This window comes from Candoia aspera, chromosome 1 (assembly GCF_035149785.1).
Source record: "Candoia aspera isolate rCanAsp1 chromosome 1, rCanAsp1.hap2, whole genome shotgun sequence".
Taxonomy (NCBI): Eukaryota; Metazoa; Chordata; class Lepidosauria; order Squamata; family Boidae; genus Candoia; species Candoia aspera.
This window is the reverse complement of record NC_086153.1, coordinates 30,800,238-30,813,171: the sequence shown is the minus strand read 5'-3', so window position 1 is coordinate 30,813,171 and position 12,934 is coordinate 30,800,238.

Sequence of the window (12,934 nt, the reverse complement as noted above, 5' to 3'; positions counted from 1 at the left end):
TCTTGACTTTTTTTTTTTTACTGTCCCATATGGACATGTCTGGACCCATGAGAAAGAAAATTTTTCTGCAACAAGCATAAACAGGCCCATCTTATTTTGCTTCCAAGCTGGGAAAGGATTACCTGGTCCTTAACTGTGTTAAATATATGATACTTCAGAATGGTTACATTTAATGCCTCTAAACTGGAACACATTTAATTTTTGTAGAACAAAAAGACTTAACAAAAAAGGAAGTGAAAAGAAAAAAGATGAACCAATGACCAAAACAAAAATAATTTTAAAAAAAAGAAAATATGGGCATGTAGATACATATATGAATACAGATGCAGCCAAAAGTATTGGTACCCCTCTACCTTTTCCTGAAGAATCCCAATTTGCCATGAAATAAGTTGAAACAGACACATGTAAATGGCATCCACCATTCTTTATTCCAGTGTTTCTCAACCTCAGCAGCTTTAAGATGTGTGGACTTCAACTCCCAGAATTCTCCAGCCAGCCATACTGGCTGGAGAATTCTGGGAATTGATGTCTATCCAACTGGTGAGGGAATTCTGGGAGTTGAAGTCCATGCATCTTAAAGTTGCTGAGGTTGAGAAACACTGCTTTATTCCATAGTCCACAGAGCAGACACTTTGGTTTTGATGTATGACTTAACACATTCTTGTAAATATAACTTTTACTAAAACCAACCAGAAAAGCAATGAAGGTGGACCAGCTTTGGAGAGTTCCACACCTCTTTATTGTCCAAGATAATATAAAAAGTGTGGTGGAAAAAGGAGAGGTGTAAAAGGCTGACAATGTTGAAGTTTCTAGGTCTGGACTGTCATGAGTTTTAAAATAGAGATTTAGATGTTCTGTAAATTATTATGCAGATTTCAAGGCACACTCAGGATTGTTGGGACATAGTTTCCCCTATCCTTGGACATTTAAATTCAGTAAAAGTTTAACATTTATTTAGAAAAAGAAAAGAAATATTTTTCCCAATTTCTTTATGAATTCAATCCAGTTTACACTTTCCAAACTTGTATAGAACCCAGAACATACTTGAGTGCCAAAATCCAATTTTCAACTTAGTGATGTGGCATAGAATTCAGGAATACAAATAAACAAGTGTGCACAAGAATATATATGTTAAGGAAAAGAATAGATTTAATCTCATTTTGTATTAGGGAAAAACTGCTTCCCTACCTATTAGATTACATGGATACAAAAATAAGCATATCAGGAGAAATGCATGCATAATTTTTTTGTCCAGATTTTTTTCTTTCCTGACATACAAACTGATGCAGAACCAGAGTGAAATGAGCTACAATGAGAAAAATATAAACCTATCAAAAATTTGCCCATGCCTATCATTCATTCTCTCTCTCTGTATGTATATATATATACACATATGTGTGTGGCTGTATGTGTATGTGTATGTGTGTGTGTGTATCTATATCTATCTATCTATCTATCTATCTATCTATCTATCTATCTATCTATCATCTAAGAAGTCAGGCAGGAAAATGCTGCTTATATTGACTAAGGTAGGATGAATTTTATTAACAAAAGCTTTAATTAATTTCAAAACAAAGTCATTTTTCTCTTGCAATAGCTAAGCAGAACACACATATATGGAAAATGCTGGCAATAATTTTAAAAAATCTTCTACGGGATCATGGGAAAGTAATAATTATGCTTTCCATTCACATGCACTGGAAAAATACCTTCTAAGAAATATCATCTAGTGTTAGTTTGAAAAATGGATCTCATGGCTTATTTTTATTCTCCAAAGTGTCAAGGATCTGAGCCGAACATTACTGTGCATGTAGCTGAAATTAAATGTGTGAGGTGCATGCAGTTATTTTCTTAACACCCAAATTCTAGTGGATTGAGCTAGCACCCATATTTTTCCTTATTACATTTGCAGTGGCAGTAGTGATGAAGGAACCCAGTTTTACTTCAGTAGCCCAGAGTTGTGATGATAGAGTTGATGGTGATGGTGATGGTGAGAAGGGGGGAAGGAGGAGGAGGCAGCTAACAATACAAATAAAACACGAACAATTAAATCTGATGTAATAGTTGAAAATGTTACTAATTCAAGTTGAAAAGGCCTAAAAGGTTTAGATTCCTTTCCAAAAAGAGGAAAGAGTGTGTGCCAAGCATAGCTGCTAAAGAAGTACTTATTTCATAGCTTGTGAAAAACACAGGAAAAGGTCTTCCCCTTGTGTGTTGGCCGTTAAAATACCCCTGAGAAAAGAAAACATGTTGAGAGAAGGAAGGATGAAGATGAAGAGTGGGTTTTTTACAATTAAATACACATCCAACTAAAAATAAAATACCCTAAAGCAATAAAGGTGTGCAGTCTCCAAACCTATACACGAAATCTCTTCCCGCACGTACAGACATTTCTTTTATGCACATGCACAGTGTTCTGTTTCCTCCTTCCCACACAGATGCGGGTTTTTGTACTAGCAGATCATGGCAGTATCAGGTGTTCTTGTAATAAACTTTCAAAGTCTGATCCCACACCTGGGCTGCAAAAATCCAGGCCACAACTAGAAGGAAGCAGAGATGTAGAAGACTTTCTTTCCTGCCATCTAATGGTTGTTAGGAGCTTTGCAGTCCAAATATGGTAGTCTGTGAGATTGAAGACAGAAGCAGATAAGTCAAAAGGGTGTATTTTTTCTTTTAGATGTTCTGAGCATGAAGTGCATGGAACAATGATGGAAGATTATCATCTTCCTTCTTTGGTTCCAAGCTGGTTATGAAGCACAACCAACATGGGGAACTGTTTTGATAAATTGTGTATTTACTGTCCTGACTTAATTGTTCCAGATTACAACGCTGAGTAGATGACACCCTTTGAAAGACACCCTTTGGATTTTGCAGTCCTCTGGATTTGTGATGCAACAATTGCATCAAAACAAGCATGCAATTAGGGAAAGGTGTCAAAAATGCATATATTCAGTAAAGTTGTAAATTAAAAAATGCGTTTACAGAAAGTTGTATATAATAAGAGTTGCAACTTTTCTTCAGTATTCAGAAATATTGGAGCATGATGAGAATATCTGACAAAATACTTTTTGATTGTGATTCTGCAAAACTGATACATGGAAAAAATTTAAGTGAATACACTGTCAAACCTTTGCATCAGTTAATGCTGTTTGATAAGTTTTGTTCCCAATTTCAGTTTCTTTTCCTTAGTGCCAGTGACCCCTTTCCTTTGTCATCAAAGTCTTTGATATTATCTGCTGAAGGGACACCTGATTGACTGTGGAGTCTCGTATGATTTGGTTTACGAACACCAGTGATGTCATGATCCCAGAAACTGATTTGTGACAACATTAGCAAAACCACAGGACTACCTAAGGATAATCATATTTGACAGTGGCATGAGATTATACACCTAGATGTCAAGGACATAAAAGAAAAGGGGTAAGAAAGAAGAGCTTTGAAGTAACATAAAAATATTTGCAGCAAGTGCTTAGAAAAATGCACTCAGTGACATTCACAAAATAGAATGCAAAATTATTCAATCAGTTTTGCCTCAGCTGTTCTTCATTCTAACAGGGACAGAAAGAATGACAAAAAGAAAGTAGTTCTTTAATATCAATATTTTTTGAGAGATAATTAGGTAGAAGGGGAATGCTCATAAATTAAGTAGAAGGGGAATGCTCCACTTGAAAGGAAATGTTTAAGTGCAAATATGACCAAAGGCTCTTATAGAAACAGATGAAGAAAGCCAGAACTTGCCTTTATATTGTTTCATATGAAGAGGATATTCATTTAATGTTTGGCTATTAAAGTTAAAATAGAAGAAAGGTACATTATACAGGAAGAGGCCAAAGGAAAGGAGAAATGCTCAATTATAGTATAAAGTTAAATTGCATAGCCATTAAAATGAGATTACCTATTAAACTCAAATGAAAAAAAGGGGAAAGGAAAAAAAATTAAAAGAGAGTATAAATTCAGAGGAAATCTGAATGCAACCCTTTTGCCAATCTGATTCTTAACTAAACAGGATAATAGAAGAGACCTGCACCAGTTTAAAAGTAATGAGTATGTACATATAACAGTCCAGATAAAGATCTGGCAGATGTGTTCCCACAACACCTGATTAGCTTGATTAGTATTACTCTTGATTAGATTTGTGTATGTGTGTGTCTTAGTGTATATAACGCAGTCCATTTGATTAATTTAATAACCAGGTTAAGTATTATACAAATGTATTATAACCAGGATGTGAAAAATTTATATTAGTTCAAATTAAGGGGAAAAAAAGATTGATTTCCTCTCTCCATGGGCATTCAGTAGAAGACCCAATAATATTTTGCAAGTGCTGCCAATTACACAATTTGTGTCAATGGTGCGATGCTGTCATAATGCGAGATGTCACTTGGCCTCCTTGCCTACACCCATGCTACTTTCAATTTTTAAATGCATAGCATTCTTTTTTTTTTTTTGCTTTTGATGACATTTGGTGACAAATAAGAAATATGTGTGTTACTTTGGAAATTATTTTTGGGAAATGTTATTCAAATATTTTATGCTTCTTGTAAATGGCCTTTAGGTTTCATGATTTCTGCCAAATTTGAAACGTGCTCCTACTCAGGCTTTCAGTATCATTGTTGTAATAAGTCACTGTCATGACTTGGATAAGTTTGCCTGAAGATTCAGTGAAGGCCACCCTTGATTTGCATTTAATAGTTCCTCCCATGTTCTTTAAATAGTTACATTGGAAAGGAATTCAGGATTGTGGCCACAGTGGAGTTTTCTTTTCTTAACTGTTTGCTGAGCTATTCAGCCTCACTGAAAATGGCAGATTTACTCCCAGTCCAAATAATTATTTTTAATTTGTCATAAGTAAAGTGGCCTATAAGCCTATATAACGAAATAAACCAAGATTGAGTCATAATGATGACGCATGCATGGTGATGTCATTATACAAACCCCACCGCATAAGTGTATAACTCATCATTTTTGTGTCATATTGGAATGATTCATGTTCATTATTTCCCTCTCTGCCCCCTCCCCTTGCAGATTTTTATGTCCCAAATTTCTGAAAATATTTGCTCCACAAAACATGCAAGGAATCTGCAGTTTTTGCCCTCATTTCCACCCTAAGTAGCACTATTATCCAATGTATACATTTTTTTCATGACAGCCACTCAAGAAACAGTTAAACATTTAAAAATCTAAAGCAATGGAATGTCCTACAAATCAATGGACTAGAGTTTGAAAGAATTTTAAAATAATCTTTTGTGATCCTTAGGTGAAATTAATTCAACAAAGGTTCTTTTGCAAGTGTAGAGGATGCTCCAGAGGATTTTCAGTAAGGATTGGGTTGCTGCCTCTCTGTCTTGGAAATGTAATATGCCAGAAGGGCAACTGACTTACATGTTTTGGGTTTGTTTGATGGTGACACATTTTTCCCTCTTGAATTAAGATATCAACAGCATTTACTCTTGGTTCTCACAGCCCAGCTTTGCAAATGTAATTTATGGTTAGATAATTGCCTACACCCTCCTTCCTTTGCCTGTTTGGAAATTAGAGACTTGAGATACCATATTTTAAAGGGAACTTTACTGAAAATGTTTTCACCTGTAATGTTAGCTTAACTTGTATGTATACATCTCTAATTCTAAAGACTTTACTTCAATTTAGAATGAAGAAAAGGCTACTAGCCAACATTTTCCCCTCCAGGTTGGCACTGGCTTTTCTCCCTGGCTGGTGGAACATGACCTCTTTTCCTTCCTCCCTCCTGTACTTTTCGTCCCTTGATGGTTGCCCATCTTCAGCACTCTTCTCTAAATCATACCATGCTCTATTTCTGAAGGTCTTGTCCTGCCTTTCCTCAGGCCTACAGCTTTTCAACAGTGTGATACTGCCCATTATCATTTACACTGTTCTTTGCTAAAGCCAGTAACAAATATTCCACAGTCAACAGTGTCTCATAGGAACAGTCCCCTCTAGTCTCTTGCCCTCTTGGAAACAACTCCCTTAGCAGGGACCTGTGCCCCTATCACTCTTGCCCTCTGCATTTGGACCCCAGGCTTGACACTGAGTCCAACTCATAAAACTCTCTGGGGCTCAAATGCTGGATTGTTACAGACAATTCTTGTGGCTCTGCTTCTGCCTTTCTTCTGATCAACACAGGTCAAGTTACAGACTCAAAACTTTTTACATCTTAAGTTCTCTCTGGTAACTTACCCAATTTCCTGCTATTATCAGAAAGTTTATGACATGGGAGTAAAACTTTTATACTTGCATTTGCCTGGCTTTTTTTTTTTTTGCATCAGCTGGCACAGAACATTATAGGACATACGCTACAGTATTTGGGAAGTTTCATGCCTTATATTGAGGAGATGTAATTCTATAAATTTTTAACAGTAGTGGTCAGAGGAAGCCTAGAGGCCAGAGGAAAAAAGATTTGGGGCTTGGGAACCACAGTTTTCTCACCCATGAATTAGACTGAACTAGATTTCAGAGCACCGATGTATGCTGGTACAGAACAAAACAAACAGATAAAACCAGAGAGACCAATCCCCATTTTTAAAGATACGCATTCCTAACACACATCTGTATACCTTACATTAAGCCCATAGATTCCTTCTTAGGTGGAAAGGAGAAAGGAACAAAAATGATGGCAGTTTTTATAATAGGAAAATTACATTTAAATTATGTAATTGGTAAAATGGTTGCTAAAAACTGAATGCGAGACTTTGTAATGGAGTCTCCTTACACATTCCCTTACAAATAATGAAATGCTGAGTAATTCAGTGAAGTGAAATTGAAAGCTATATATCTGTCAGTGCACTGATGATACACAATTGAACTCCATTCTTCATGTCTTGTCAACATAGGCAAATACTCTAGCTATCAAGATGTTGAATTAGTTTCTTCTGCTCATGTTGTAGCAACTACTTTTCCTCCAAGAGCCAAATCATCATCTGAGATGTGGAAAATCCAGCTGTCACATTGTTTTAATGGGCTTATAAATTATTGTCCCAATTAGCAATGACTCCATCATTCTGATATTAAATGGAAGGAAACTGACCTGCTGCTTTTCACTAAGCACCTTTTCTGAAATGAAAGCTCCTTGTTCCTTCCCTACCTGCTATTATTCACCAAACCAAGTTTTCAGCTACAGTATTATGCTGAAGAAAATCACAGCTCATCTGACTTGCCTCTGCTGAACAGCTAAATTACAGCAATAGATCATCTTGATTCCAGGATGAGAGACTCCTGGAGACATCTCCTGAAATGTCTTTCTCAGTTCACATTTTGCAGACTGTAGTTTTATTTATTTATTTAAAAGATTTGTATAGCTGCTCATCTTATGTAACATAACCCTGGGTGGCTCACAACCCTGAGAAGAATTAAAACAACAAAAAGCATAAAAACCAACAAACAGAACATATCCAAACACAGTACACATGCACAAAGATATCACAACGGTGGAACTTCCCTGGGTTCCAGTCTCACATCACCCCAAGGCTTGAGGGGAAAGCCAGGTCATTACAGTTTTCCAAAGGCTATGAGGGTAGGGGCCTGCTGGATCTCAGGGGGAAGGGAGTTCCAAAAGGAAAGGCTGCTTCCAAGAAGGTACACTGCCTAGGTCCTGCTAGATGGCAACATTTGAGGGACAGGGCCTGGACCATGCCCACCAAGTCTGATCTAGTGTAAAGTACATTACAGTAATCCAACCAGGGAGTGACCAATGTGTGAGTGACTGTGAGCAAGGGCTCCTGGTCCGGGAACGGGTGCAATTGGCACACTAGACAAATCTGTGCAAAGGCTCCTGGCTGTGGCTATCACTTGCTCTTTGAGCAGGAGCCACGAGTCTAGGAGGACCTCCAAATTGTGTACAGGAGAGTGCAACCCTGATAAGAGTCAAAGGTGGTATCTCACTCAAACCAGGGGGAGCAAAATCTTAGAGCCACGCTGTCTTGCTAGGGTTGAATTGAAGCCAATTCTTCCCCCTCCAGGCCCTTACAGCCTCCGGGCACTGGGCCAGCACTGGGACATGATGTGCCATAAAGAATGGGCATCTTTTGCAATCACTGTAGTGTGTCCATATCTTGCATGTAATAAGTAGGTAATGTTACTGCAGCCACTGTTGTTTTAAACAGTAAGACTTAAATCATTATGATAAAAGAAAGAAGCTTAAATAAGTGTGACCTAGAGAAATAAAAAGTACCTCTAAGGCATTTATTAAATTTTGTGAAACATTTTTACTTCTTCATGCATTACAAAACTCCAATTTCCTACATCTATAGCATGGACAAAAGCCTGATAAAATGCCAGGCAGCAAAAGTTTATGTTTATGGATGTGGTGAGCAAAGGATTTGCCAGTAGGTGAAGGGGATAATCAAAAAATCATTTGCCTCTTTTAGTAATCTTCCTCATGGCTACAGTAACATGTATTTTTCCAATTCGTGAACTCATCCTCATAACCTCTGAATTGAGGCATCCCTAACTGTTTTTAAAGGGCATGTCCTCAATATGTTGCCTTCATCTCACCTCCAGCCCATAGACTGCTCTCAGCTGTTCTGCTTTAAAAGTAGTGTTTTCCCTCTTTTCCTGACAGAGGACTTGTCTTGGTGTCTGGCTGCATGAATCAGCTCTATAGGAAAAGATGCCTGCAAGAGCCCTCTTCCCCCCGCTTTTGACACCCACCTACCACTGACAACTGATCCTGGCTACCAGGGTTGGAAGGTTGGGCAAGAGAGGTTAGTGGATAACAACTATTTGCCTCCAGGTCTCCACTCATATGGAGCAGATCCATGGGATCAGAGATCTGATAGTTGAAAAGTAATCACTTAAGAACATATAAGTAGCATCCTGCTGGATTGGACCCCTGGCCCATCTAGTTCAGCAGTTTGTTCTCATAGTGGCCCACCAACTACACAAGGAAGCCCACTAGTGTCCCAGCAGATGGTCTTCAGAGGTGGCTAATAGCCAATGTCCTCATGACTTGGTCCAACCCTTTTTTTTGAAGCCAACCAAGCTGGTAGCCATGGAACTCTCATGGAAGTGAATTCTAAAGTTTAATTATGTCTTGTGTGAAAAAATATTTTCTTTTATCTATCCCGATTTTCCTAGGATTCAATTTCATTTGTTGACTTCTACCTTTGGGAAGGGGAAAATAGCTTTTTCTTATCCACTTTATCCACACCATGCATAATTTTGTACACCTCAGTCATGTCCCCCCTCATTTGCCTCCTTTCTAGACTAAAAAGCCCCAATTGTCTCAACTTTTCTTCATAGGAAAGCTACTCCAGCCCCTTGATCATCTTAGCTGACCTCCTCTGAAACTTCTCTAGTTCCGCTATATGCTTTTTGAGGTGTGGCAACCAGAACTGCACACAATATTCCAGATGTAGTCACACCATTGATAAGGGCATTATGATATTGGCATCTCTATTTTCAGTACCATTTTTTATTTTTTCTATCATGTTGTTGGCCTTTTTTACAGTGAATGCACTGTGTCAACACCTTCAATAGACTGTTTACCATTACTCCAAGATCTCTTTCCTCATTAGTCAATGCTAGCTCTGATCCTATTGCTTTGTATGAATAGTTAGGATTTTTGGCGCCAATGTTCATGACTTTTCACGTGCTCAAATTGAGTGACATCTGCCATTTTGACACTCACTGCCCTAATGTGCAGAGATCCCTTTGGAACTCTTCACAATGCCTTATTGTTTTTACCGCCCTGAACAATTTAGTGTCATCAGCAAACTTGGCTATTCCTTGTCTGATTCCAGATCATTTATAAAAATGTTAAAAAGCACCAGTCTTAGAACAGAAACTTGGGGGAACCCAAATAGTTACATCTCTCCACTCTGAGAAATGTCCATTTATTCCTACTCTACTGGCTTGCCTTATCCACATGTTTATTAAAGGTAAAGGTAAAGGTTTCCCTTGACATTAAGTCCAGTCATGTATGACTCTAGGGGGCGGTGCTCATCTCCGTCTCAAAGCCGAAGAGCCGGCGTTTGTCCGTAGACACTTCCTCCGTGGCCGGCATGACTAAACGGAACACCGTTACCTGCCCGCCGAAGCGGTACCTATTAATCTACTCACATTTGCATGTTTTCGAACTGCTAGGTTGGCAGGAACATGTTTATTAACACCCTCAAAAAACTGTGGTAGATTAGTTAGACAGGACCTTCTCTTATTGAAGCCATGTTGGGTATCCTTGAGCAAAGCTGTGTCTCCAAATGTCTGGTAATTTTCCATTATCTTCCCTGGAACAGATGTTGAGCTGACAGGTGTATCTCCTGGATCGCCCCTTAAGTCCTTCTTAAAACTTGGAGTAACACTGGCCACCTTCCAGTTCTTAACTAGTGAGGCTGAGTATAGAAACAGGTGGCATATTTTAGTTAGAAGGTCCACAATCTCAGCTTTAGACTCCTTGATAACCTTTGGGTGGATGCCATTTGGGCCCAGTGATTTGTTGATGTTCCGTTTGTCAGTAAGGCCTGGGACTTCTCTTGTCACCATTATATGGCTTAGTTCATCTGATTCCTTTCCTGAAAGTGGAAGCTCAGGCTCATGGATTTGCACCAACGTTTCTCCTGTGAAGATGGAGGCGAAGAATTTGTCCAGTACCTCTGCAATTTCCTTTTCTCCTCTTAGCACACCTTTCAACCCTTCTTCTTCATCCAAGGCACCAGCAGCCTCCCTGGCTGGCTTCCTGCTTCTAACGTATTTGCAGAATCTTTTATTATCTGTCCTCACAGTTTTGGCAGTATGCTCCTCAAATTTTTGCTTTGCTGCCCACATTGTCTCTTTGTAACTCTTTCCCAGCAGGAAAATGTTGAGTTTCTTCCAGTGATTCTGGATAACTTTACATAGTGTTGTTGAAAAGCCTAGTTCAAATGGGAGATAAACTTTTGAGACTTCTGGATATTTTTCCAGCCTGGATCTTAGTTGGATCTGGAGATCCATCTACATCTCCCCATCCTCAGCCTTTGCTGCCCCTTCCCCGCCATCTCCAGGAGTTGATTTACCTGAACAGGTCTGGCCGATGTAGCATTTTCTATAAGGTTTACAATTCCCGCCAGTTCTATCCAGCAAGCAAATGATGAATTATTTATGGTTCAGAGCAACTGGAGGGCATCAATTGTCCTTACTCTGGTCTATAAGATAGATCCTGTACTCTGCTGGAACATACTTCAGTTAAAAGGCAGACCTGGAGGTAGATAATTCAAGATGGAAATGGTTTCCAGAATATTAAGCATTTAAAAAACTACAGCCATGAAATATTGGAGATAATAAAAATGAATCCATGTCCTTGTAGATGTTTTCAGGGGTTGCTTTACCGAACTTCTGTTTAGTAGGAGGGAGAGGATGAAAAATTGTATCCCACATTCCCTGAAGCATCGAAGGACAACAGATTCGTTGTTCCCCTACAACTAGTGACTGTAAGAAATAATTATATCCCTTTATCCAGCTGAAAGGCTAAATATATAATTTAAAAACATTTAAAGATAGACTCGGGAATCAGTAATGTAGTAATTCTGGTGATAGGGATGATATGAAAATTATATGTTACTCAAGCAAAACATTTTTCTTTTTATGAAACAGAAAAAGGTTCATACCTCTTCATTTCTCCCCTCCCCTCAATTTGTCCATCATTTGGAATAATAATAAACTTTTTTTATGGAATCTTGGTAAAGTTCTAGGGAAAATAAACTCCCATTTTCCAAAGTTATTTTCATGTTAATAACATTGAAAGAAGCAGGAGCTCATTCTTTCCTTATGGTTTACCCAAGAAGTGCCCTGTTGGATCAATCCAATGGGCGATATGACCTGATACATCCTCAATTCTAAAGGAGGTCCATTCACGCATTTCTTAGTGTCCCCTTACTTTATTTGCATTTTACACTAAAACATGATTTATTTAACTGTAGTTTGTTGAAGGAAGAGATAAGAGTAGTGACCTTAGTTGAGAGAAACCCTTGCTTGTTTGGGTGCAGTGATGGGTGCATAGAGGGGGAAATTAGCTCTTTGAGGTGGATTATTATCAGAGTAAGGGACGTGGTGGCGCTGCGGGTTAAACCGCTGAGCTGCCGAACGGAAGGTCAGCGGTTCGAAACCGCACGGCGGGGTGAGCTCCCGTTGCTAGTCCCAGCTCCTGCTCACCTAGCAGTTCGAAAACATGCAAATGTGAGTAGATCAATAGGTAACGCTTCGGCGGGAAGGTAACGGCGTTCCGTGTCGTCATGCTGGCCACATGACCACGGACGGGTCCTTACGGACAATGCCGGCTCCAAGGCTTAGAAACGGAGATGAGCACCGCCCCCTAGAGTCGGACACGACTGGACTTTACGTCAAGGGAAACCTTTACCTTTACTATTATCAGAGTATGAAGGATAGGTAGAATGACAAGACTGGGTGTGACTTATAAAATTGTAAAAACATCAGTCAGCACAAGCAGGAAATGGCTCCATCATACACCCAGGCCCCAGGCTTGAGCACAGAGCCAAGTTTTCATGGCCTTGTGGAAGGCCAGCGGGATCGGGCCAATCCGATCTCCGGAAGGATGATATTCCAGAGGGTGGGAGCCACAGCAGAAAATGCTCTCCTCCTGGGCCCCTGCCAGCCTTGTAGCCAGTCTCAGCCCGTTTGCACATGAAAACCCTTTTCACTCCCCTATAGACTTGCAAATGGGCTTTTCTCCGCCCCTAGCTCTCAGAGTCCTCTCTTTCTGCAGTTGGTTTGTGGAGCTCTGCGCCTGGGCTGCTGCACATTCAGGCTCATTTCCTTGTCTTTCAACTCTTTCTCTTAGCAGGCCTTGCAGCTCCAAGAATTGAAGTTTTTTTCTGCTGTCCAGGGACTGCGGCTGAGTTGCTTGCCTTTGGGGTGGAGGGTATTTTCTCCCCACTTCTCTGCTGTCTTCCTTGGTTCCTTCCTTTCTCACCCCACCCACCCACATGTC